Below are 24,025 nucleotides of genomic sequence, written 5' to 3'. Positions count from 1 at the left end.
TGTCTCGTTAGATGGGGTATTTGGTCTCACGTGTCTCGTTAGATGGGGTATTTGTTCTCACGTATCTCGTTAGATGGGGTATTTGACCTCACATGTCTCGTTAGATGGGGTATTTGGTCTCACATGTCTCGTTAGATGGGGTATTTGGTCTCACATGTCTCGTTAGATCGGGTATTTGACCTCACTTATCTCGTTAGATGGGGTATTTGGTCTCACATGCCTCGTTAGATGGGGTATTTGGTCTCACGTGTCTCGTTAGATGGGCTATTTGACCTCACATGTCTCGTTAGATGGGGTATTTCACCTCACATATCTCGTTAGATGGGGTATTTGGTCTCACATGTCTCGTTAGATGGGGTATTTGGTCTCACGTGTCTCGTTAGATGGGGTATTTGACCTCACTTATCTCGTTAGATGGGGTATTTGGTCTCACGTGTCTCGTTAGATGGGGTATTTAGTCTCACGTATCTCGTTAGATGGGGTATTTGACCTCACATGTCTCGTTAGATGGGGTATTTCACCTCACTTATCTCGTTAGATGGGGTATTTGGTCTCACGTGTCTCGTTAGATGGGGTATTTGGTCTCACGTGTCTCATTAGATGGGGTATTTGGTCTCACGTGTCTTGTTAGATGGGGTATTTGACCTCGCGTGTCTCGTTAGATGTGGTATTTGGTCTCACGTGTCTCGTTAGATGGGGTATTTGACCTCGTGTCTCGTTAGATGGGGTATTTGGCCTCACGTGTCTCGTTAGATGGGGTATTTGGCCTCACGTGTCTCGTTAGATGGGGTATTTGGCCTCATGTGTCTCGTTAGATGGGGTATTTGGTCTCACGTGTCTCGTTAGATGGGCTATTTGACCTCACATGTCTCGTTAGATGGGGTATTTCACCTCACATATCTCGTTAGATGGGGTATTTGGTCTCACATGTCTCGTTAGATGGGGTATTTGGTCTCACGTGTCTCGTTAGATGGGGTATTTGACCTCACTTATCTCGTTAGATGGGGTATTTGGTCTCACGTGTCTCGTTAGATGGGGTATTTAGTCTCACGTATCTCGTTAGATGGGGTATTTGACCTCACATGTCTCGTTAGATGGGGTATTTCACCTCACTTATCTCGTTAGATGGGGTATTTGGTCTCACGTGTCTCGTTAGATGGGGTATTTGGTCTCACGTGTCTCATTAGATGGGGTATTTGGTCTCACGTGTCTTGTTAGATGGGGTATTTGACCTCGCGTGTCTCGTTAGATGTGGTATTTGGTCTCACGTGTCTCGTTAGATGGGGTATTTGACCTCGTGTCTCGTTAGATGGGGTATTTGGCCTCACGTGTCTCGTTAGATGGGGTATTTGGCCTCACGTGTCTCGTTAGATGGGGTATTTGGCCTCACGTGTCTCGTTAGATGGGGTATTTGGCCTCACGTGTCTCGTTAGATGGGGTATTTGGCCTCACGTGTCTCGTTAGATGGGGTATTTGGCCTCACGTGTCTCGTTAGATGGGGTATTTGGTCTCACGTGTCTCGTTAGATGGGGTATTTGGCCTCACGTGTCTCGTTAGATGGGGTATTTGGCCTCACGTGCCTCGTTAGATGGGGTATTTGGTCTCACGTGTCTCATTAGATGGGGTATTTGGTCTCACGTGTCTCGTTAGATGGGGTATTTGGTCTCACGTGTCTCGTTAGATGGGGTATTTGGTCTCACGTGTCTCGTTAGATGGGATATTTGGTCTCACGTGTCTCGTTAGATGGGGTATTTGGTCTCACGTATCTCGTTAGATGGGGTATTTGGTCTCACGTGTCTCGTTAGATGGGGTATTTGGTCTCACGTGTCTCGTTAGATGGGGTATTTGGCCTCACGTGTCTCGTTAGATGGAGTGTTTGGTCTCACGTATCTCGTTAGATGGGGTATTTGACCTCACGTATCTCGTTAGATGGGGTATTTGGTCTCACGTGTCTCGTTAGATGGGGTATTTGACCTCACGTATCTCGTTAGATGGGGTATTTGGTCTCACGTGTCTCGTTAGATGGGATATTTGGTCTCACGTGTCTCGTTAGATGGGGTATTTGACCTCACGTGTCTCGTTAGATGGGGTATTTGACCTCACGTATCTCGTTAGATGGGATATTTGGTCTCACGTGTCTCGTTAGATGGGGTATTTGACATCACGTGTCTCGTTAGATGGGGTATTTGGCCTCACGTGTCTCGTTAGATGGGGTATTTGGTCTCACGTGTCTCGTTAGATGGGGTATTTGGTCTCATGTATCTCGTTAGATGGGGTATTTGGTCTCATGTGTCTCGTTAGATGGGGTATTTGGTCTCACGTGTCTCATTAGATGGGGTATTTGGTCTCACGTGTCTCGTTAGATGGGGTATTTGGTCTCACGTGTCTCGTTAGATGGGGTATTTGGTCTCACGTGACTCGTTAGATGGGGTATTTGACCTCGCGTGTCTCGTTAGATGGGGTATTTGACCTCACGTGTCTCGTTAGATGGGGTATTTGACCTCGCGTGTCTCGTTAGATGGGGTATTTGGTCTCACGTATCTCGTTAGATGGGGTATTTGACCTCGCGTGTCTCGTTAGATGGGGTATTTGACCTCACGTGTCTCGTTAGATGGGGTATTTGGTCTCACGTGTCTCGTTAGATGGGGTATTTGGTCTCACGTATCTCGTTAGATGGGGTATTTGACCTCACATGTCTCGTTAGATGGGGTATTTGGTCTCACGTGTCTCATTAGATGGGGTATTTGGTCTCACGTGTCTCATTAGATGGGGTATTTGGTCTCACGTGTCTCGTTAGATGGGGTATTTGACCTCGCATGTCTTGTTAGATGGAGTATTGGGTCTCACGTGTCTCGTTAGATGGGGTATTTGGTCTCACATGTCTCGTTAGATGGGGTATTTGGTCTCATATGTCTCGTTAGATGGGGTATTTGGTCTCACGTGTCTCGTTAGATGGGGTATTTGTTCTCACGTATCTCGTTAGATGGGGTATTTGACCTCACATGTCTCGTTAGATGGGGTATTTGGTCTCACATGTCTCGTTAGATGGGGTATTTGGTCTCACATGTCTCGTTAGATCGGGTATTTGACCTCACTTATCTCGTTAGATGGGGTATTTGGTCTCACATGCCTCGTTAGATGGGGTATTTGGTCTCACGTGTCTCGTTAGATGGGCTATTTGACCTCACATGTCTCGTTAGATGGGGTATTTCACCTCACATATCTCGTTAGATGGGGTATTTGGTCTCACATGTCTCGTTAGATGGGGTATTTGGTCTCACGTGTCTCGTTAGATGGGGTATTTGACCTCACTTATCTCGTTAGATGGGGAATTTGGTCTCATGTGTCTCGTTAGATGGGGTATTTAGTCTCACGTATCTCGTTAGATGGGGTATTTGACCTCACATGTCTCGTTAGATGGGGTATTTCACCTCACTTATCTCGTTAGATGGGGTATTTGGTCTCACGTGTCTCGTTAGATGGGGTATTTGGTCTCACTTATCTCGTTAGATGGGGTATTTGGTCTCACGTGTCTTGTTAGATGGGGTATTTGACCTCGCGTGTCTCGTTAGATGTGGTATTTGGTCTCACGTGTCTCGTTAGATGGGGTATTTGACCTCGTGTCTCGTTAGATGGGGTATTTGGCCTCACGTGTCTCGTTAGATGGGGTATTTGGCCTCACGTGTCTCGTTAGATGGGGTATTTGGCCTCACGTGTCTCGTTAGATGGGGTATTTGGCCTCACGTGTCTCGTTAGATGGGGTATTTGGCCTCACGTGTCTCGTTAGATGGGGTATTTGGTCTCACGTGTCTCGTTAGATGGGGTATTTGGCCTCACGTGTCTCGTTAGATGGGGTATTTGGCCTCACGTGTCTCGTTAGATGGGGTATTTGGTCTCACGTGTCTCGTTAGATGGGGTATTTGGTCTCACGTGTCTCGTTAGATGGGGTATTTGGTCTCACTTGTCTCGTTAGATGGGGTATTTGGTCTCACGTGTCTCGTTAGATGGGGTATTTGACCTCACGTGTCTCGTTAGATGGTGTATTTGAGCTCACATGTCTCGTTAGATGGGGTACTTCACCTCACTTATCTCGTTAGATGGGTATTGGGTCTCACGTGTCTCGTTAGATGGGGTATTTGGTCTCACGTGCCTCGTTAGATGGGGCATTTGGTCTCACGTGTTTCGTTAGATGGGGTATTTGGTCTCACGTGTCTCGTTAGATGGGGTATTTGGTCTCACGTGTCTCGTTAGATGGGGTATTTGGTCTCACGTGTCTCGTTAGATGGGGTATTTGACCTCACGTATCTCGTTAGATGGGATATTTGGTCTCACGTGTCTCGTTAGATGGGGTATTTGACCTCACGTGTCTCGTTAGATGGGGTATTTGGTCTCACGTGTCTCGTTAGATGGGGTATTTGGTCTCACGTGTCTCGTTAGATGGGGTATTTGGTCTCACGTGTCTCGTTAGATGGGCTATTTGGTCTCACGTATCTCGTTAGATGGGGTATTGGTCTCACGTGTCTCGTTAGATGGGGTATTTGGTCTCACGTGTCTCGTTAGATGGGGTATTTGGTCTCACGTGTCTCGTTAGATGGGGTATTTGACCTCACGTGTCTCGTTAGATGGGGTATTTGGTCTCACGTGTCTCGTTAGATGGGGTATTTGGTCTCACGTGTCTCGTTAGATGGGGTATTTGGTCTCACGTGTCTCGTTAGATGGGGTATTTGACCTCACGTGTCTCATTAGATGGGGTATTTGATCTCACGTGTCTCGTTAGATGGGGTATTGGTCTCACGTATCTCCTTAGATGGGGTATTTGGTCTCACGTGTCCCGTTAGATGGGGTATTTGGTCTCACGTGTCTCATTAGATGGGGTATTTGGTCTGACCTGTCTCATTAGATGGGGTATTTGGTCTCACATGACTCATTAGATGGGGTATTTGGTCTCACCTGTCTCATTAGATGGGGTATTTGGTCTCACATATCTCCTTAGATGGGGTATTTGGTCTCACGTATCTCATTAGATGGGGTATTTGGTCTCACATATCTCCTTAGATGGGGTATTTGGTCTCACGTGTCTCGTTAGATGGGGTATTTGGTCTCACGTATCTCGTTAGATGGGGTATTTGACCTCACGTGTCTCGTTAGATGGGGTATTTGGCCTCACGTGTCTCGTTAGATGGGGTATTTGGTCTCACGTGTCTCGTTAGATGGGGTATTTGGCCTCACGTGTCTCATTAGATGGGGTATTTGGTCTCACGTGTCTCGTTAGATGGGGTATTTGGCCTCACGTGTCTCGTTAGATGGGGAATTTACCCCCACCTGTCTTGTTACATGGGGTATTTGGTCACACGTATCTTGTTAGATGGGGTACACAGCCTCTTGCTTGGCAAAGGTAACAACATTCACTGAGTAATTAGGTTATCCATTTTCCCTCTCTTGTGCATTGCCTTACACCTACGGCATTACTAAATACCTTCTGACACTCATTCATTCATTCATTGTATAAGGTACTACCTCTCTTCTCGCATTCAACTGGCCGCCTTCTTCAGTTTCGCTTGCAAATTTGTCCAGCTAGAATGATATTAATTAATGTTGCAGTGCGGGCATTAAATTAGCTTCAGATATCTATCCCAACGGGTCTCGACAACTCCCAGTGGCAATGTCTCTCATGCACCATCAACCGGTGTAAGGACATTTCTCATAACCTGTCTCCTCACTTGCGCAGTGACAAATTTAAATTGATGAACCTTGTCCCTGTCTCCCCGACCAGCGGAAATAGTCTCTGCTCTGGGGGGAATAGTCCCAGTGTCTCAAATCTCTTCTCTTACGTCCTCCATGGGAGAACCATCATTCAACATTTCGTACAACCCAACATCTTTAATATTAAATTCTCCTCCAACATCAGCACAACTTATCAATTATGCCACTTGCACCGGAATCAATTTTTCTAATTACCTCACTTAATTCAATCACCGCCTGCGCTAATTAATTATTGCTTCTGGTTGAATGTCACTTCTCCCCATCTGTCGTCCTGGTCCATGAGATCTTTCGGCTCCTCCGATTTGCTCTTCTAATCTTTCCTATTTTCACAGTGCTTTACTGATTCGTCACATCAAGCTTGTTCCCTGGTTTTCATCACTTTTTTGGGGTTAATCATTCTGCTCATTGAGGAGAGGGGGCAGGGGGTTGCTGGAACACTGTTACATTTTAGGCATTCACTGTCCCATCAAACACTCCCAGGGCAGGCACAGCACGGGTTAGATACAGAGTAAAGCTCCCTCAACACTGTCCCATCAAACACTCCCAGGGCAGGTACAGCACGGGTTAGATACAGAGTAAAGCTCCCTCTACACTGTCCCATCAAACACTCCCAGGGCAGGTACAGCACGGGTTAGATACAGAGTAAAGCTCCCTCTACACTGTCCCATCAAACACTCCCAGGGCAGGTACAGCACGGGTTAGATACAGAGTAAAGCTCCCTCTACACTGTCCCATCAAACACTCCCAGGGCAGGTACAGCACAGGTTAGATACAGAGTAAAGCTCCCTCTACACTGTCCCATCAATCACTCCCAGGGCAGGTACAGCACGGGTTAGATACAGAGTAAAGCTCCCTCTACACTGTCCCATCAAACACTCCCAGGGCAGGTACAGCACGGGTTAGATACAGAGTAAAGCTCCCTCTACACTGTCCCATCAAACACTCCCAGGGCAGGTACAGCACGGGTTAGATACAGAGTAAAGCTCCCTCTACACTGTCCCATCAAACACTCCCAGGACAGGTACAGCACGGGTTAGATACAGAGTAAAGCTCCCTCTACACTGTCCCATCAAACACTCCCAGGGCAGGTACAGCACGGGTTAGATACAGAGTAAAGCTCCCTCTACACTGTCCCATCAAACAGTCCCAGGGCAGGTACAGCACAGGTTAGATACAGAGTAAAGCTCCCTCTACACTGTCCCATCAATCACTCCCAGGGCAGGTACAGCACGGGTTAGAAACAGAGTAAAGCTCCCTCTACACTGCCCCATCAAACAGTCCCAGGGCAGGTACAGCATGGGTTAGATACAGAGTAAAGCTCCCTCTACACTGTCCCATCAAACACTCCCGGGGCAGGTACAGCACGGGTTAGATACAGAGTAAAGCTCCCTCTACATTGTCCCATCAAACACTCCCAGGCAGGTACAGCACGGGTTAGATACAGAGTAAAGCTCCCTCTACACTGTCCCATCAAACACTCCCAGGACAGGTACAGCACGGGTTAGATACAGAGTAAAGCTTCCTCTACACTGTCCCATCAAACACTCCCAGGGCAGGTACAGCACGGGTTAGATAGAGTAAAGAGCCCTCTGCACTGTCCCATCAAACACTCCCAGGGCAGGTACAGCACGGGTTAGATACAGAGTAAAGCTCCCTCTACACTGTCCCATCAAACACTCCCAGGACAGGTACAGCACGGGTTAGATACAGAGTAAAGCTCCCTCTACACTGTCCCATCAAACACTCCCAGGACAGGTACAGCACGGGTTAGATACAGAGTAAAGCTCCCTCTACACTGTCCCATCAAACAGTCCCAGGGCAGGTACAGCACAGGTTAGATACAGAGTAAAGCTCCCTCTACATTGTCCCATCAAACACTCCCAGGCAGGTACAGCACGGGTTAGATACAGAGTAAAGCTCCCTCTACACTGTCCCATCAAACACTCCCAGGGCAGGTACAGCACGGGTTAGATACAGAGTAAAGCTTCCTCTACACTGTCCCATCAAACACTCCCAGGGCAGGAACAGCACGGGTTAGATACAGAGTAAAGGAGGGATGCACTGCAGCAACTTGCCAAGGCTTCTTCGGCAGCACCTCCCAAACCCGCGACCTCTTCCACCTAGAAGGACAAGGGCAGCAGGCACATGGGAACACCACCAGCTTCAAAGTTCCCCTCCAAGTCACACACCATCCTGACTTGGAAATATATCGTCGACCCTTCATCGTCACTGGGTCAAAATCCTGGAATTTCCTACTTAACAACACTGTGGGAGTTCCTTCACCACACGGGCTGCAGGGGTTCAATGAGGCGGCTCACCACCACCTTCTCAAGGGCAATTAGGGATGGGCAATAAATGCTGGACTTGCCAGCGACACCCACATCCCATAAATGAATAAAAAACAAGATCCAGGCGAAGGCATAACGAGCTCTTGGTGACTAACACTGGGGCGAGACGTGGGCTAGTGCTGACTCACATTGTCACGGCGGGGGTGTGGGGCTGCAGCCATCGCTCACGGCAACAGAAGCTGGCAGAGCTGACAATGATGAGACAAAGGGCCCCTTTTTCTCATCCTGACAACACACAGACAGCGCAGGAGGACGTCCGCATTAACATTTTGTTACGGCTGCCCTGGGTTCGTCGGGTGGATGTGGTGGGGAACCTGGCCTGGGATGCTGCATTGAACGGCGATTGGGCTACTCACAAATCCACTGGGCATAGCTGTTGTCCCATGCTAGGAATCCATGCCGGGTTTTCTTTACTACCCGACTCAACAACTGTTCTGCAGCGCTTTTAGCATAGTTAAATGTCCCAAGGCCTTTCAGAGGAGCGATTATCAAACAATATTTGACACCCAGCCACATAAGGAGATATTAGGACAGGTGACCAAAAGCTTGGTCAAAGAGGTGAGTTTTAAGGAGCGTCTTAAAGGAGGAGAGAGAGAGGCGGAGAGCTTTAAGGAGGCAATTCCAGAGCTTGTGGCCTAGGCAGCTGGAGGCACGGCCGCCACTGGTGGAGTGATGAAAATCGGGGATGCTCGAGAGGCCAGAATATGAGGAGCGCAGAGATCTCGGGGGGGGTGGGGTGGTTTGTAGGGCTGGAGGAGGCTACAGAGATAGGGAGGGGACGAGGCCATGGAGGGGTTTGAAAACAAGGAGGACGAGAATTTTAAAATCGAGGCATTGCCAGAACAGGAGCTAATGTAGGTCAACAAGGACAGGGGGTGATGGGGTTCGGGGTGAGTGCGGTTCGCGGAGGGTGGGGTTCGGGGTGAGTGGGGTTCGGGGTGAGTGGTGTTTGGGGTGAGTGCGGTTCAGGGAGGGTGGGGTTCGGGGTGAGTGGTGTTTGGGGTGAGTGGGGGTGAGTGGGGTTCGGGTGAGTGGGGTTCGGGGTGAGTGGGGTTCGGGGTGAGTGCGGTTCAGGGAGGGTGGGGTTCGGGGTGAGTGGGGTTCGGGGTGAGTGGGGTTCGGGGTGAGTGGGGTTCGGGGTGAGCGGTGTTCGGGGTGAGCGGTGTTTGGGGTGAGTGAGGGTGAGTGGGGTTCGGGTGAGTGGGGTTCGGGGTGAGTGGGGTTCGGGGTGAGTGGGGTTCGGGGTGAGTGGGGTTCGGGGTGAGTGCGGTTCAGGGAGGGTGGGGTTCGGGGTGAGTGGGGTTCGGGGTGAGTGGGGCTAGGGGTGATGGGGTTCGGGGTGAGTGCGGTTCAGGGAGGGTGGGGTTCGGGGTGAGTGGTGTTTGGGGTCAGTGGGGGTGAGTGGGGTTCGGGGTGATGGGGTTCGGGGTGAGTGCGGTTCAGGGAGGGTGGGGTTCGGGGTGAGTGGTGTTTGGGGTCAGTGGGGGTGAGTGGGGTTCGGGGTGAGGGGTTCGGGGAGGGTGGGGTTCGGGGTGAGCGGGGTTCGGGGTGAGCGGGGTTCGGGGTGAGCGGGGTTCGGGGTGAGTGGGGTTCGGGGGGAGTGGGGTTCGGGGTGAGTGGGGTTCGGGGTGGGGTGAGTGGGGTTCGGGGTGAGTGGGGTTCGGGTGAGTGGGGTTAGGGGTGAGTGGGGTTCAGGGTGAGTGGGGTTCAGGGTGAGTGGGGTTCGGGGTGAGTGAGGTTCGGGGTGAGTGCGGTTCAGGGTGAGTGGGGTTTGGGATGAGTGGGGTTCGGGATGAGTGGGGTTCGGGTGAGTGGGGTTCTGGTGAGTGGGGTTCGGGTGAGGGGTTCGGGGTGAGTGGGGTTGGGGGTGAGTGGGGTTCAGGGTGAGTGGGGTTCAGGGTGAGTGAGGTTCGGGGTGAGTGCGGTTCAGGGTGAGTGGGGTTTGGGATGAGTGGGGTTCGGGATGAGTGGGGTTCGGGGTGAGTGGGGTTCGGGTGGGTAGGGTTCAGGTGAGTGGGTTTCGGGTGAGTGGAGTTCGGGTGAGTGGGGTTCGGATGAGTGGAGTTCGGGTGAGTGCGGTTCGGGTGAGTGCGGATCGGGGCGGGTGGGGTTCGGGGTGAGTGGGGTTCGGGTGAGTGGGGTTCGGGGTGAGTGGGGTTCGGGGAGGGTGGGGTTCGAGGTGAGTGAGGTTCGGGTGAGTGGGGTTCGGGGTGAGTGAGGTTCGGGTGAGTGGGGTTCGGGGTGACTGGGGTTCGGGATGAGTGGGTTTCGGGTGAGTTGAGTTCGGGTGAGTGGGTTTCGGGTGAGTGGAGTTCGGGTGAGTGGGGTTCGGGTGAGTTGGGTTCGGGTGAGTGGGGCTCGGGTGAGTGGGGTTCGGGTGAGTGGAGTTCGGGTGAGTGAGGTTCGGGTGAGTGGGGTTTGGGGTGAGTGGGGTTTGGGGTGAGTGGGGTTTGGGTGAGGGGTTCGGGTGAAGGGTTCGGGTGAGTGGGGTTCGGGTGAGGGGTTCAGGGTGAGTGGGGTTTGGGGTGAGTGGGGTTCGGGGAGGGTGGGGTTCGAGGAGGGTGGGGTTTGGGGAGGGTGGGGTTCAGGGTGATTGGGGTTCGAGTGAGTAGGGTTCGGGATGAGTGGGGTTCGGGGTGAGTGGGGTTCGGGGAGAGTGAGCTTCAGGGAGAGTGGGGTTCAGGGAGAGTGGGGTTCGGTGTGAGGGGTTCGGGGAGGGTGGGGTTCGGGGTGAGTGAGGTTCGGGTGAGTGGGGTTCGGGGTGAGTGGGGTTCGGGATGAGTGGGGTTTGGATGATTGGGGTTCGGGTGAGTGAGGTTCGGGGTGAGTGGGGTTCGGGATGAGTGGGGTTCGGGTGAGTGGGTTTTGGGTGAGTGGAGTTCGGGTGAGTGGGGTTCGGATGAATGGGGTTCGGGTGAGTGAGGTTCGGGTGAGTGGGGTTCGGGGTGAGTGGGGTTCGGGTGAGTGGTTCGGGTGAGTGGGGTTCGGGTGAGGGGTTCGGGGTGAGTGGGGTTTGGGGTGAGTGGGGTTCGGGGAGGGTGGGGTTCAAGGAGGGTGGGGTTCGGTAAGGGTGGGGTTCAGGGTGAGGGGTTCGGGGTGAGTGGGGTTCGGGGAGAGTGAGGTTCAGGGAGAGTGAGGTTCGGGGAGAGTGGGTTTCGGCGTGAGTGGGGTTCGGGGAGGGTGGAGTTCTGGGTGAGTGCGGTTCATGGTGAGTGGGGTTCGGTGTGAGTGGGGTTCAGAGTGGGGTTCAGGGTGAGTGGGGTTCGGGGTGAGTGCGGTTCGGGGAGGGTGGTGTTCGGGGTGAGTGGTGTTCGGGGTGAGTGGGGTTCGGGGTGAGTGGGGTTTGGGGTGAGTGGGGTTCGGGATGAGTGGGGTTCTGGTGATTGGGGTTCGGGTGAGTGGGGTTCGGGGTGAGTGGGGTTCGGGTGAGTGGGGTTTGGAATGAGTGGGGTTCGGGTGAGTGGGTTTCGGGTGAGTGGAGTTCGGGTGAGTGGGGTTCGGATGAGTGGGGTTCGGATGGGTGGAGTTCGGGTGAGTGAGGTTCGGGTGAGTGGGGTTCAGGGAGGTTGGGTTCGGGGTGAGTGGGGTTCGGGTGAGTGGAGTTTGGGTGAGTGGGGTTCAGATGAGTGGGGTTCGGGTGAGTGAGGTTCGGGTGAGTGGGGTTCGGGCTGAGTGGGGTTCGGGTGAGTGGGGTTCGGGTGAGGGGTTCGGGGTGAGTGGGGTTTGGGGTGAGTGGCGTTCGGGGAGGGTGGGGTTCGGGGAGGGTGGGGTTCGGGGTGAGTGGGGTTCGAGTGAGTATGGTTCGGGGTGAGTGGGGTTCGGGGTGAGTGGGGTTCGGGGAGAGTGAGGTTCGGGGAGAGTGGGGTTCGGCGTGAGTGGGGTTCGGGGTGAGTGGGGTTCGGGGTGAGTGGGGTTCGGGGTGAGTGGGGTTCGGGGTGAGTGGGGTTCGGGGTGAGTGGGGTTCGGGATGAGTGGGGTTCTGGTGATTGGGGTTCGGGTGAGTGGGGTTCGGGGTGAGTGGGGTTCGGGTGAGTGGGGTTTGGAATGAGTGGGGTTCGGGTGAGTGGGTTTCGGGTGAGTGGAGTTCGGGTGAGTGGGGTTCGGATGAGTGGGGTTCGGATGGGTGGAGTTCGGGTGAGTGAGGTTCGGGTGAGTGGGGTTCAGGGAGGTTGGGTTCGGGGTGAGTGGGGTTCGGGTGAGTGGAGTTTGGGTGAGTGGGGTTCAGATGAGTGGGGTTCGGGTGAGTGAGGTTCGGGTGAGTGGGGTTCGGGCTGAGTGGGGTTCGGGTGAGTGGGGTTCGGGTGAGGGGTTCGGGGTGAGTGGGGTTTGGGGTGAGTGGCGTTCGGGGAGGGTGGGGTTCGGGGAGGGTGGGGTTCGGGGTGAGTGGGGTTCGAGTGAGTATGGTTCGGGGTGAGTGGGGTTCGGGGTGAGTGGGGTTCGGGGAGAGTGAGGTTCGGGGAGAGTGGGGTTCGGCGTGAGTGGGGTTCGGGGTGAGTGGGGTTCGGGGTGAGTGGGGTTCGGGGTGAGTGGGGTTTGGGGTGAGTGGGGTTCGGTGTGAGTGGGGTTCAGGGTGAGTGGGGTTCAGGGTGAGTGGGGTTTGGGTGAGTGGGGTTCAGGGTGAGTGGGGCTCGGGGTGAGTGGAGTTCGGGGTGAGTGGGGTTTGGGAAGGGTGGGGTTCGGGGAGGGTGTGGTTCGCGGTGAGTGGCGTTAGGGGAGGGTGGGGTTCGGGGTGCGTGGGGTTCGGGCTGAGTGGGCTTCGGGGTGAGTGGGGTTCGGGTGAGTGGGGTTCGAGGAGGGTGGGGTTCGGGGTTCGGGGTTCAGGGTGAGTGGGGTTCGGGTGAGGGGTTCGGGGTGAGGGGTTTGGGTTGAGTGGGGTTCGTGGTGAGTGGGGTTCGGGGTGAGGGGTTTGGGTTGAGTGGGGTTCGTGGTGAGGGGTTCGGGGTGAGTGGGGTTCGGGTGAATGGGGTTCAAGGAGGGTGGGGTTCGGGGTGAGTGGGGTTCGGGTGAGTGGGGTTCAGGGTGAGTGGGGTTCGGGTGAGGGGTTCGGGGTGAGTGGGGTTCGGGGTGAGGGGTTCGTGGTGTTTGGGGTTCGGGGTGAGTGGGGTTCGGAGTGAGTGGGGTTCAGGGTGAGTGGCGTTCGTGGTGAGTGGGATTCGGGTGGGTGGGGTTCGGGTGAGTGGGGTTCGGGTGAGTGGGGTTCGGGGTGAGTGGGGTTCAGGGAGGTTGGGTTTGGGGTGAGTGGGGTTCGGGGAGGGTGGGGTTCAGGGTGCGTGGGGTTCGGGCTGAGTGGGCTTCGGGGTGAGTGGGGTTCGGGTGAGTGGGGTTCAAGGAGGGTGGGGTTCGGGGTGAGTGAGGTTCGGGTGAGTGGGGTTCAGGGTGAGTGGGGTTCGGGTGAGGGGTTTGGGGTGGGTGGGGTTTGGGTTGAGTGGGGTTCGTGGTGAGTGGGGTTCGGGGTGAGTGGGGTTCGGGTGAGTGGGGTTCGAGGAGGGTGGGGTTCGGGGTGAGGGGTTCGGGTGAGTGGGGTTCAGGGTGAGTGGGGTTCGGGTGAGGGGTTCGGGGTGAGTGGGGTTCGGGGTGAGTGGGGTTCAGGGTGAGTGGGGTTCAGGGTGAGTGGGGTTCGTGGTGTGTGGGGTTCGGAGTGAGTGGGGTTCAGGGTGAGTGGCGTTCGGGGTGAGTGGGATTCGGGTGGGTGGGGTTCGCGTGAGTGGGGTTCGGGTGAGTGGGGTTCGGGGTGAGTGGGGTTCGGGGTGAGTGGGGTTCAGGGTGAGTGGGGTTCGTGGTGTGTGGGGTTCGGGGTGAGTGGGGTTCGGAGTGAGTGGGGTTCAGGGTGAGTGGCGTTCGGGGTGAGTGGGATTCGGGTGGGTGGGGTTCGGGTGAGTGGAGTTCGGGTGAGTGGCGTTCGGATGAGTGGGGTTCGGATGAGTGGAGTTCGGGTGAGTGGGGTTCGGGCGAGTGGAGTTTGGGTGAGTGGGTTTCGGATGAGTGGGGTTCGGGTGAGTGAGGTTCGGGTGAGTGGATTTCAGGGTGAGTGGGGTTAGGGTGAGGGGTTCGGGTGAGGGGTTCGGGTGAGTGGGGTTCGGGTGAGGGTTTCGGGGTGAGTGGGGTTTGGGGTGAGTGGGGTTCGGGGAGGGTGGGGTTCGAGGAGGGTGGGGTTCTGGTAGGGTGGGGTTCAGGGTGAGGGGTTTGGGTGAGTAGGGTTCGGGCTGAGTGGGGTTCGGGGTGAGTGGGGTTCAGGGAGAGTGAGGTTCAGGGAGAGTGGGGTTCGGGGAGAGTGGGGTTCGGCGTGAGTGGGGTTCGGGGAGGTTGGAGGTCTGGGTGAGTACGGTTCACGGTGAGTGGGGTTCGTGGTGAGTGGGGTTCGGAGTGAGTGGTGTTCGGGGTGAGTGGGGTTCGGGTGAGTGGTGTTCGGGGTGAGTAGGGTTCGGGGTGAGTGGGGTTTGGGGTGAGTGGGGTTCGGGGTGAGTGGGGTTCAGGGTGAGTGGGGTTCGGGGTGAGTGGGGTTCGGGGTGCGTGGGGTTCGGGTTGAGTGGGCTTCGGGGTGAGTGGGGTTCGGGTGAGTGGGGTTCGAGGAGAGTGGGGTTCGGAGTGAGTGGGGTTCGGGTGAGTGGGGTTCAGGGTGAGTGGGGTTCGGGTGAGGGGTTCGGGGTCAGTGGGGTTTGGGGAGGGTGGGGTTCGGGTGAGTGGGGTTCGGGGTGAGTGGGGTTCGTGGTGAGTGGGGTTCGGGGTGAGTGGGGTTCGGAGTGAGTGGGGTTCAGTGTGAGTGGCGTTCGGGGTGAGTGGGTTTTGGGGTGAGTGGGGTTCGGGGAGGGTGTGGGGTGACCCTTCCAGGGGCGGGGTGGCCCTTCTGGGAGCGGGGTGGCCTTCCGGAGGTGGGGTGGCCTTTCTGGGGCCGGTGTGGCTCTTCTGGGAGTGGGGTTTGGGATGAGTGGGGTTCGGGTGAGTGGGGTTCGGGGCGGGTGCGGTTCGGGGCGGGTGGGGTTCGGGTGAGTGGTTCGGGGCGAGTGTGGTTCGGGGAGAGTGCGGTTCGGGGTGAGTGGGGTTCGGGGCGTGTGGGGTTCGGGTGAGAGGTTCAGGACGGGTGGGATTTGGGGTGAGTGGTGTTCGGGGTGAGTGGTGTTCGGGGTGAGTGGGGTTCAGGGTGAGTGGGGTTCGGGGGGAGTGGGGTTCGGGGAGAGTGGGGTTCGGCGTGAGTGGGGTTCGGGGTGAGTGGGGTTCGGGGAGGGTGGGGTTCACGGTGAGTGGGGTTCGGGGTGAGTAGGGTTCGGGGTGAGTGGGGTTTGGGGTGAGTGGGGTTCGGGGTGAGTGGGGTTCGGGGTGAGTGGGGTTCGAGGAGGGTGGGGTTCGGGGAGGGTGGGGTTCGGGGTGAGTGGGGTTCGGGGTGAGTGGGGTTCGGGGAGGGTGGGGTTCGGGGTGAGTGGGGTTCGGGTGAGTAGGGTTCGGGGTGAGTGAGGTTCGGGGTGAGTGGGGTTCGAGGAGGGTGGGGTTCGGGGAGGGTGGGGTTCGGGGTGAGTGGGGTTCGGGTGAGTAGGGTTCGGGGTGAGTGGGGTTCGGGGTGAGTGGGGTTCGGGGAGGGTGGGGTTCACGGTGAGTGGGGTTCGGGGTGAGTAGGGTTTGGGCTGAGTGGGGTTTGGGGTGAGTGGGGTTCGGGGTGAGTGGGGTTCGGGGTGAGTGGGGTTCGAGGAGGGTGGGGTTCGGGGAGGGTGGGGTTCGGGGTGAGTGGGGTTCGGGTGAGTAGGGTTCGGGGTGAGTGAGGTTCGGGGTGAGTGGGGTTTGGGGTGAGTGGGGTTCGAGTGGGTGGCGTTCGGGTGAGTGGGGTTCGGGGAGGGTGGGGTTCGGGGTGAGTGGGGTTCGGGGTGAGTGGGGTTCGGGTGAGTGAGGTTCGGTGAGTGGGGTTCGGGGTGAGTGGTGTTCAGGTGAGAGGGGTTCGGGGTGACTGGGGTTCGGGTGAGGGGTTCGGGTTGCGTGGGGTTCGGGGTGAGTGGGGTTCGGAGTGAGTGGGGTTCAGGGTGAGTGGTGTTCGGGGTGAGTGGGGTTTGGGGTGAGTGGGGTTCGGGGAGGGTGTGGTTCGGGGTGAGTGGGGTTCGGGGAGGGTGGGGTTCGGAGTGAGTGGGGTTCGGGTGAGTGGGGTTCGGGGAGGGTGGGGTTCGGGGTGAGTGGGGTTCGGGTGAGTGGGGTTTGGGGAGGGTGGAGTTCGGGGTGAGTGGGGTTCGGGTGAGTGGGGTTCGGGGAGGGTGGAGTTCGGGGAGAGTGGGGTTCGGGTGAGTGGGGTTTGGGGAGGGTGGAGTTCGGGGTGAGTGGGGTTCGGGTGAGTGGGGTTTGGGGAGGGTGGAGTTCGGGGTGAGTGGGGTTCGGGTGAGTGGGGATCGGGGAGGGTGGGGTTCGGGTTGAGTGTGGTTCGGGGTGAGTGTGGTTCGGGGTGATTGGGGTTTGGGGAGGGTGAGGTTCGGAGTGAGTGAGTTTCGGGGTGAGTGGGGTTCGGTGTGAGTGGGGTTCGGGGTGAGTGGGGTTCGGGGTGAGTGGGGTTCAGGGTGAGTGGGGTTCGGGTGGGTGGGGTTCGGGTGAGTGAGGTTCGGGTGAGTGGGGTTCGGGAAGGGTGTGGTTTGGGGTGAGGGGTTCAGGGTGTGTGGGGTTCAGGGAGAGTGGGGTTCGGGGAGAGTGGGGTTCAGGAAGAGTGGGGTTCGGGGTGAGTGGGGTTCGAGGTGAGTGGGGTTCGGGAAGGGTGTGGTTCGGGGTGAGTGGGGTTCAGGGTGAGTGGGGTTCAGGGAGGGTGGGGTTTGGGTGAGTGGGGTTCGGGGAGAGTGGGGTTCGGGGTGAGTGGGCTTCGGGGTGAGTGGGGTTCGGGGTGAGTGGGGTTCGGGTGAGTGGGGTTCGAGGGGATTGGTGTTCGGCGTGAGTGGGGTTTGGGGAGGGTGGGGTTCGGGGTGAGTGGGGTTCGCGGTGAGTGGGGTTCGGGGCGAGTGGGTTTCGGGGCGAGTGGGTTTCGGGGCGAGTGGGGTTCGGGGTGAGTGGGGTTCGGGGAGAGTCGGGTTTGGGTGAGTGGGGTTCGGGGAGGGTGGTGTGCGGGGTGAGTGGGATTCGGGGTGATTGGGGTTCACGGAGGTTGGGGTTCGGGGTGAGTGGGGTTCGGGGTGAGCGGCGTTCGGGGTGAGCGGTGTTCGGGTGCATGGGGTTCGGGGTGGCCGGGGTTTGGGGAGAGTGGGGTTCCTGGAGATTGGGGTTCAGGGTGAGTATGGTTCGGGAGAGTGGGGTTCGGGCTGAGTGAGGTTCGGGGAGGTTGGGGTTAGGGGTGAGTGGGGTTCGAGTTGGGTGGGGTTCGGCTGGGCGGGGTTCGGGGTTCGGGGTGAATGGGGTTCGGGGAGGTTCGGGGTGAGTGGGGTTCGGGGGGAGCTGGATTCAGGGAAGATGGGGTTCGGGGTGAGTGGGGCTCGGGTGGAGCGGGATTCAGGGAAGGTGGGGTTACGGGTGAGTGGTGTTCGGAGGGAGTGGGGTGACCCTTCCGGGGGCGGGGTGGCCCTTCTGGGAGCGGGGTGGCCTTTCGGAGGTGGGGTGGCCTTTCCGGGAGTGGGGTTCAGGGTGAGTGGGGTTCGGGTGGGTGGCGTTCGGGTGAGTGGGGTTCGGGGAGGGTGGGGTTCGGGGTGAGTGGGGTTCGGGTGAGTGGGGTTCGGATGAGTGAGGTTCGGTGAGTGGGGTTCGGGGTGAGTGGGGTTCGGGTGAGAGGGGTCCGGGGTGAGTGGGGTTCGGGTGAGGGGTTCCGGGTGCGTGGGGTTCGGGGTGAGTGGGGTGCGGAGTGAGTGGGGTTCGGAGAGAGTGGGGTTCAGGGTGAGTGGTGTTCGGGGTGAGTGGGGTTTGGGGTGAGTGGGGTTCGGGGAGGGTGTGGTTCGGGGTGAGTGGGGTTCGGGGAGGGTGGGGTTTGGGGTGAGTGGGGTTCGGGTGAGTGGGGTTTGGGGAGGGTGGAGTTCGGGGTGAGTGGGGTTCAGGTGAGTGGGGATCGGGGAGGGTGGGGTTCGGGGTGAGTGGGGTTCGGGGTGAGTGGGGTTCGGGTGAGTGGGGATCGGGGAGGGTGGGGTTCGGGGTGATTGTGGTTCGGGGTGAGTGGTGTTCGGGTTGAGTAGGGTTCGGGGTGAGTGGGGTTCGGGGTGAGTGGGGTTCGGGGTGAGTGGGGTTCAGGGTGAGTGGGGTTTGGGGAGGGTGGGGTTCGGAGTGAGTGAGTTTCGGGGTGAGTGTAATTCGGGGTGAGTGGGGTTCGGGGTGAGTGGGGTTCGGGGTGAGTGGGGTTCGGGTGAGTGGGGTTCGGGGAGAGTGGGGTTCGGTGAGTGGGTTTCGGGGTGAGTGGGGTTCAGGGTGAGTGGGGTTCGGGTGGGTGGGGTTCGGGGTGAGTGGGGTTCGGGGAGAGTGGGGTTCGGGTGAGTGGGGTTCGGGGTGAGTGGGGTTCAGGGTGAGTGGGGTTCGGGTGGGTGGGGTTTGGGTGAGTGAGGTTCGGGTGAGTGGGGTTCGGGGTGAGTGGGGTTCGGGGAGAATGGGGTTCGGGGTGAGTGGGGTTCGAGGTGAGTGGGGTTCGGGAAGGGTGTGGTTCGGGGTGAGTGGGGTTCAGGGTGAGTGGAGTTCGGGGTGAGTGGGGTTCGGGGTGAGTGGGGTTCGAGGTGAGTGGGGTTCGGGAAGGGTGTGGTTCGGGGTGAGTGGGGTTCAGGGTGAGTGGGTTTCGGGGAGGGTGGGGTTTGGGTGAGTGGGGTTCGGGGAGAGTGGGGTTCGGGGTGAGTGGGCTTCGGGGTGAGTGGGGTTCGGGGTGAGTGGGGTTCGGGTGAGTGGGGTTCGAGGGGATTGCTGTTTGGCGTGAGTGGGGTTTGGGGAGGGTGGGATTCGGGGTGAGTGGGGTTCGGGGAGGGTGGTGTTTGGGGAGGGTGGGGTTCTGGGTGAGTGGGGTTCGGGGGGTTGGGGGTGATTGGGGGTCGGGGGGTTGGGGTTCGGGGTGAGCGGGGTTCGGGGTGAGCGGCGTTCGGGGTGAGCGGTGTTCGGCTGCATGGGGTTCGGGGTGGGCGGGGTTTGGGGAGAGTGGGGTTCGTGGAGATTGGGGTTCAGGGTGAGTATGGTTCGGGAGAGTGGGGTTCGGGGTGAGTGGGGTTTGGGGACGTTGGGGTTAGGGGTGAGTGGGGTTCGGGTTGGGTGGGGTTCGGGTGGGCGGGGTTCGGGGTGAGCGGGGTTCGGGGTGAATGGGGTTTGGGGAGGTTCGGGGTGAGTGGGGTTCGGGGGGAGCGGGATTCAGGGAAGGTGGGGTTCGGGGTGAGTGGGGTTCGGGTGGAGCGGGATTCAGGGAAGGTGGGGTTACGGGTGAGTGGTGTTCGGAGGGAGTGGGGTTTGGGGCGAGTGGGGTTCAGGGTGAGTGGGGTTCGGGGAGAGTGGGGTTCGGGGCGAGTGGGGTTCGGGGTGAATGGGGTTCGGGGTGAGTGGGGTTCGGGGAGGGTGGGGTTCGGGGTGAGTGGGATTCGGGGTTCGGGGTGAGTGGGGTTCGGGGAGGGTGGGGTTCGGGGTGAGTGGGATTCGGGGTGAGGGGTTCGGGGTGAGTGGGGTTCGGGGAGGGTGGGGTTCGGGGTGAGTGGGTTTAATGGCAGGCAGGGTTCGGGGCGAGTGGAGTTCGGGGAGAGTGGGGTTCGGGGAGAGTGGGGTTCGGTGTGGGTGGGGTTCGGAGCGGGCGGGGTTCGGGGAGAGTGGGGTTCGGGGTGAGTGGGGTTCAGGGAGAGTGGGGTTCGGGGCGAGTGGGGTTCGGGGCGAATGGGGTTCGGGGTGAGTGGGGTTCGGGGAGGGTGGGGTTCGGGGTGAGTGGGATTCGGGGTGAGGGGTGAGTGGGGTTCGGGGAGGGAGGGGTTCGGGGTGAGTGGGTTTAATGGCAGGCAGGGTTCGGGTGAGTGGGGTTCGGGGAGGGTGCGGTTCGGTTGAGTGGGGTTAACGGCGGGCGGGGTTCGGGGAGGTTTGGTTTCTGGAAGTGTGGGTTCGGTGTAAGTGGGGTTCGGGGTGACTGGTTTTCGGGGAGGTTGGGTTTCGGGGAGGGTCGGTTCGGGGTGAGTCGGGTTCGGGGAGTGTGGGGTTTGGGGTGAGTGTGGTTAACGGCGGGCGGGGTTCGGATGAGTGGGGTTCAGGGAGGGTGGGGTTTGGGGTGAGTGGGGTTAACGGCGGGTTGGGTTCGGGGAGGTTGGGTTTTGGGGAGGGTGGGGTTTTGGGTGAGTGGGGTTCGGGGTGAGTGAGGTTCAGGGAGGGTGGGGTTCAGGGTGAGTGGGGTTCGGGGAGGTTGGGTTTCGGGGTTGTTGGGTTTGGAGTGAGTGGGGTTAACGGCTGGCGGGGTTCGGGGTGATGTGTGAGTTGAGATACGGGCAGCCGAAACTCCCCAATGAGTCAGTTCTCCATGCTGCTACCTCTTTGGTGGATGGTCCCTGAACTGAAAGACTAGGGACTGTCATTAGTGGCTGTTTGTGATGTTCACAAATTAATGCGCGCACTGATTTAAACGTTAGGTGTGGCCTCGTCCTTTTGTTGGACCATGAGGACACTCACAGTTAGAGTCCATGAGTGTAGCCCAGGGCATAGCGGGCTGTACCCGGTCTGTGGGCTCAAGAGAATCATAGAAATTTATGGCACAGAAGGAGGTCATTCGACCCATCGTGTCTGTGCTGCCCTGAAAGGAGCGATCCAGCCTCATCCCACTTTCCAGCTCTCGGTCCGTAGCCCTGCAGGTTTCAACACTTCAAGTGTGATGAGGGTTTCTGCCTCTCCCACCCTTTCAGGCAGTGAGTTCCAGACCCCCACCACCCTCTGGGTGAAAAAGCTTCTCCTCAACTCCCCTCTAATCCTTCTACCAATTACTTTAAATCTATGCCCCCTGGTTATTGACCTCTCTGCTGGGGGAAATAGGTCCTTCCTATCCACTCTATCTGGGCCCCTCATAATTTTATACACCTCAATTAAATCTCCCCTCAGCCTCCTCCGTTCCAAAGAAAACAACCCCAGCCGATCCAATATTTCCTCATAGCTAAAATTCCCCAGCCCAGGCAACATCCTCGTAAATCTCCTCTGCACCCTCTCTAGTGCGATCACATCTTTCCTGTAATACATCTGAACACCAGCTTATGAGTGAGACAAAGTCTAGCTCCATCCAGAGGCTGTTTTTTTTAATTCGTTCCTGGGATGTGGGCATCGCTGACAAGGCCAGCATTTATTGCCCATCCCTAATTGCCCTCGAGAAGGTGGTGGTGAGCCGCCTTCTTGAACCGCTGCAGTCCGTGAGGTGAAGGTGCTCCCACAGTGCTGTTAGGGAGGGAGTTCCAGGATTTTGACCCAGCGACGATGAAGGAATGGCGATATATTTCCTAGTCAGGATGGCGTGTGACTTGGAGGGGAACTTGGAGGTGGTGGTGTTCCCATGCGCCTGCTGCCTTTGTCCTTCTAGACGGTAGAGGTCGCGGGTTTGGGAGGTGCTGCCGAAGGAGCTTTGGCGAGTTGCTGCAGTGCATCTTGTAGATGGTACACACTGCAGCCACGGTACGCCGGTGGTGGAGGGAGTGAATGTTTAAGGTGCTGGATGGGGTGCCAATCAAGTGGGCTTCTTTGTCTGGATAGTGTCGAGCTTCTTGAGTGTTGTTGGAGCGGCACCCATCCAGGCAAGTGGAGAGTATTCCATCACACTCCTGACTTGTGCCTTGTAGATGGTGGAAAGGCTTTGGGGAGTCAGGAGGTGAGACACTCGCCGCAGAATACCCAGCCTCTGACCTGCTCATGACCACCAGATGTCTCAAAACGCTTTACAGCCAATGAAGTACTTTTGAAGTGCAGTCACTGTTGGAACGTAGGGAAACGCGGCAGCCAATTTGCGCACAGCAAGGTCCCACAATGTGATCTCATAGAAACGTATAAAATTCTTTGAGGGCTTGACTGGGTAGATACTGAGAGGCTGTTTCCCCCTGGCTGGGGAGTCTCGAACCAGGGGTCACAGCCTCAGAATAAGGGGTCGGCCATTTAAGACTGAGATGAGGAGGAATTTCTTCACTCGGAGGGTGGTGAATCTTTGGAATTCTCTACCCCAGAGGGCTGTGGATGCTGAATCGTTGAATGTATTCAAGGCTGAGATCGATAGATTTTTGGACTCTAGGGGAATCAAGGGATAGGGCGGGAAAGTGGAGTTGAGATCAAAGATCAGCCATGATCTTACCGAATGGCGGAGCAGGCTCGAGGGGCCGTATGGCCTTCTCCTGCTCCTGATTCTTATGTTCTTAGACGACCACTTCATCTGATTTTTTTGTGATGTTGGCTGAAGGATAAATATTGGCCAGAACATTGTCATTCTACATTGTCTGCTGTGCAGGGGTTGGGAGGAGTGTTTTTTTTTGCATGAGAGTTGTGAATTTTGCCAGCTAGTCCTATGTTAAGTAATTAATTTATCCACACCTTTCATTACTTTATGGGATGAGAACTGGTGAATCTTTGGCTGCTGTAGTAACGCCTTCCTGCCAGTAGCTGGCGCTATTTTGTGGCCTTCAATGATTGGATCGCTTGTTCCTGGGGACGCGTCGCCACCTGCTGGCGGTGCAGTGGTATGGCAGAAGCAGCAACTCTCCTGTCACAGAATCACAGAATCCCCACAGTGCAGATAGAGGCCATTTCGGCCCATCGAGCCTGCACCGACACATATCCCACCCGATCCCCGTAACCCCACATATTTAATCCCCCCTAACACTAAGGGCCAATTTTTATCATGGCCAATCAACCTAACCCGCACATCTTTGGACTGTGGGAGGAAACCGGAGCACCCGGAGGAAACCCACGCAAACACGGGGAGAATGTGCAAACTCCACACAGACTGTCGCCCGAGGCCGGATTCGAACCCGGGTCCCTGGCGCTGTGAGGCAACAGTGCTAACCACTATGCCACCGTGCTGCATTTATATAGCGCCTTTCACGACCACCGGATGTCTCAAAGCGCTTTACAGCCAATGAAGTACTTTTTTGAAGTGGAGTCGCTGTTGTAATGTGGGAAATACGGCTGCCAATTTGCGCACAGCAAGCTCCCGCTAACAGCAATGTGATAATGACCAGGTAATCTGTTTTTGGTTATGTTGGTTTGAGGGAGAAATATTGGAAAGGACACCGGGGATAACTCCCCTTCTTTGAAATAGTGGCCATGGGATCTTTTACGTCCACCTGAGAGGACAGACGGGGCCTCGGGTTTAACATCTCATCCGAAAGACGGCACCTCCGACAGTGCGGCACTCGCTCAGCACTGCACTGGGAGTGTCAGCCTGGCTTTATGTGCTCAAGTCCCTGGAGTGGGGTCTTAAAGGAGATGGGGAGGGGGGGGGGTGAAGAGGTTTAGGGAGGGAATTCCAGAGAGTGGGAGCCAAGGCAGCTGAAGGCAAGTATCGGCTGTGGCTCAGTGGGTAGCACTCTCTCTCTCTCGCGCCTCTGAGTCAGAAGGTTGTGGGTTCAAGTCCCACTCCAGAGACTCGAGCGCAAAAATCTAGGCCGACACTCCCAGTGCCGGTACTGCAGGAGCGCGGTACTGCAGGAGCGCTGCACTGTCGGAGGTGCCGCCTCGCAGATGAGAAGTAAAACCGAGGCCCCGTCCGCTCTCTTAGATGGGCGTAAAAGATCTGACGGTCACCATTCAAAGAAAGGCAGGGGAGTTCTCCCCGGTGTCCTGGGTCAGTTATTATCCCTCAGCTAAAGCCGGTTATCTGGTGGCTGATCTCATTGCTGTGTGTGGGATCTTGCTGTGCTTTGTTTCCCTACAGTACAACAGTGACGACACTTCAAAAGTGCTTTGTGGACTGCGATGCACTTTGGGAGGTCGGGAATGGCGCTGTGAGTAATCTCCTTAGCTTAGCCCAGCGATTAAAGCAGCTGACTTCTGCTCACTTCGGAGAACGATTCATT

General features: G+C 57.1%; 1 protein-coding gene across 2 annotated transcripts in view; it reads left to right on the top strand.

Moving 5' to 3' along the window:
- Nucleotides 1-24,025, top strand: part of LOC147090648 (histidine N-acetyltransferase-like) — a 74,681-nt gene that overhangs the window by 36,679 nt on the left and 13,977 nt on the right. The window contains exon 1 of one of the 2 annotated variants that reach the window (XM_085977414.1): nt 8,501-8,669. The exons of the other annotated variant lie outside the window; for it this stretch is intronic. The gene's annotated coding sequence lies outside the window, so the exon portion shown is untranslated. Of the gene's footprint in view, nt 1-8,500; nt 8,670-24,025 lie in introns of those variants that run through there. 2 annotated transcript variants of the gene reach the window in all.

Source organism: Somniosus microcephalus, unplaced genomic scaffold (assembly GCF_052327205.1).
Source record: "Somniosus microcephalus isolate GS21.2 unplaced genomic scaffold, FLI_Smic_1.0 unresolved_chr4, whole genome shotgun sequence".
In the NCBI taxonomy this organism is placed as follows: domain Eukaryota; kingdom Metazoa; phylum Chordata; class Chondrichthyes; order Squaliformes; family Somniosidae; genus Somniosus; species Somniosus microcephalus.
The sequence above is the reverse complement of the archived record's forward strand: the minus strand, read 5'-3'. Positions and strand labels throughout refer to the sequence as shown.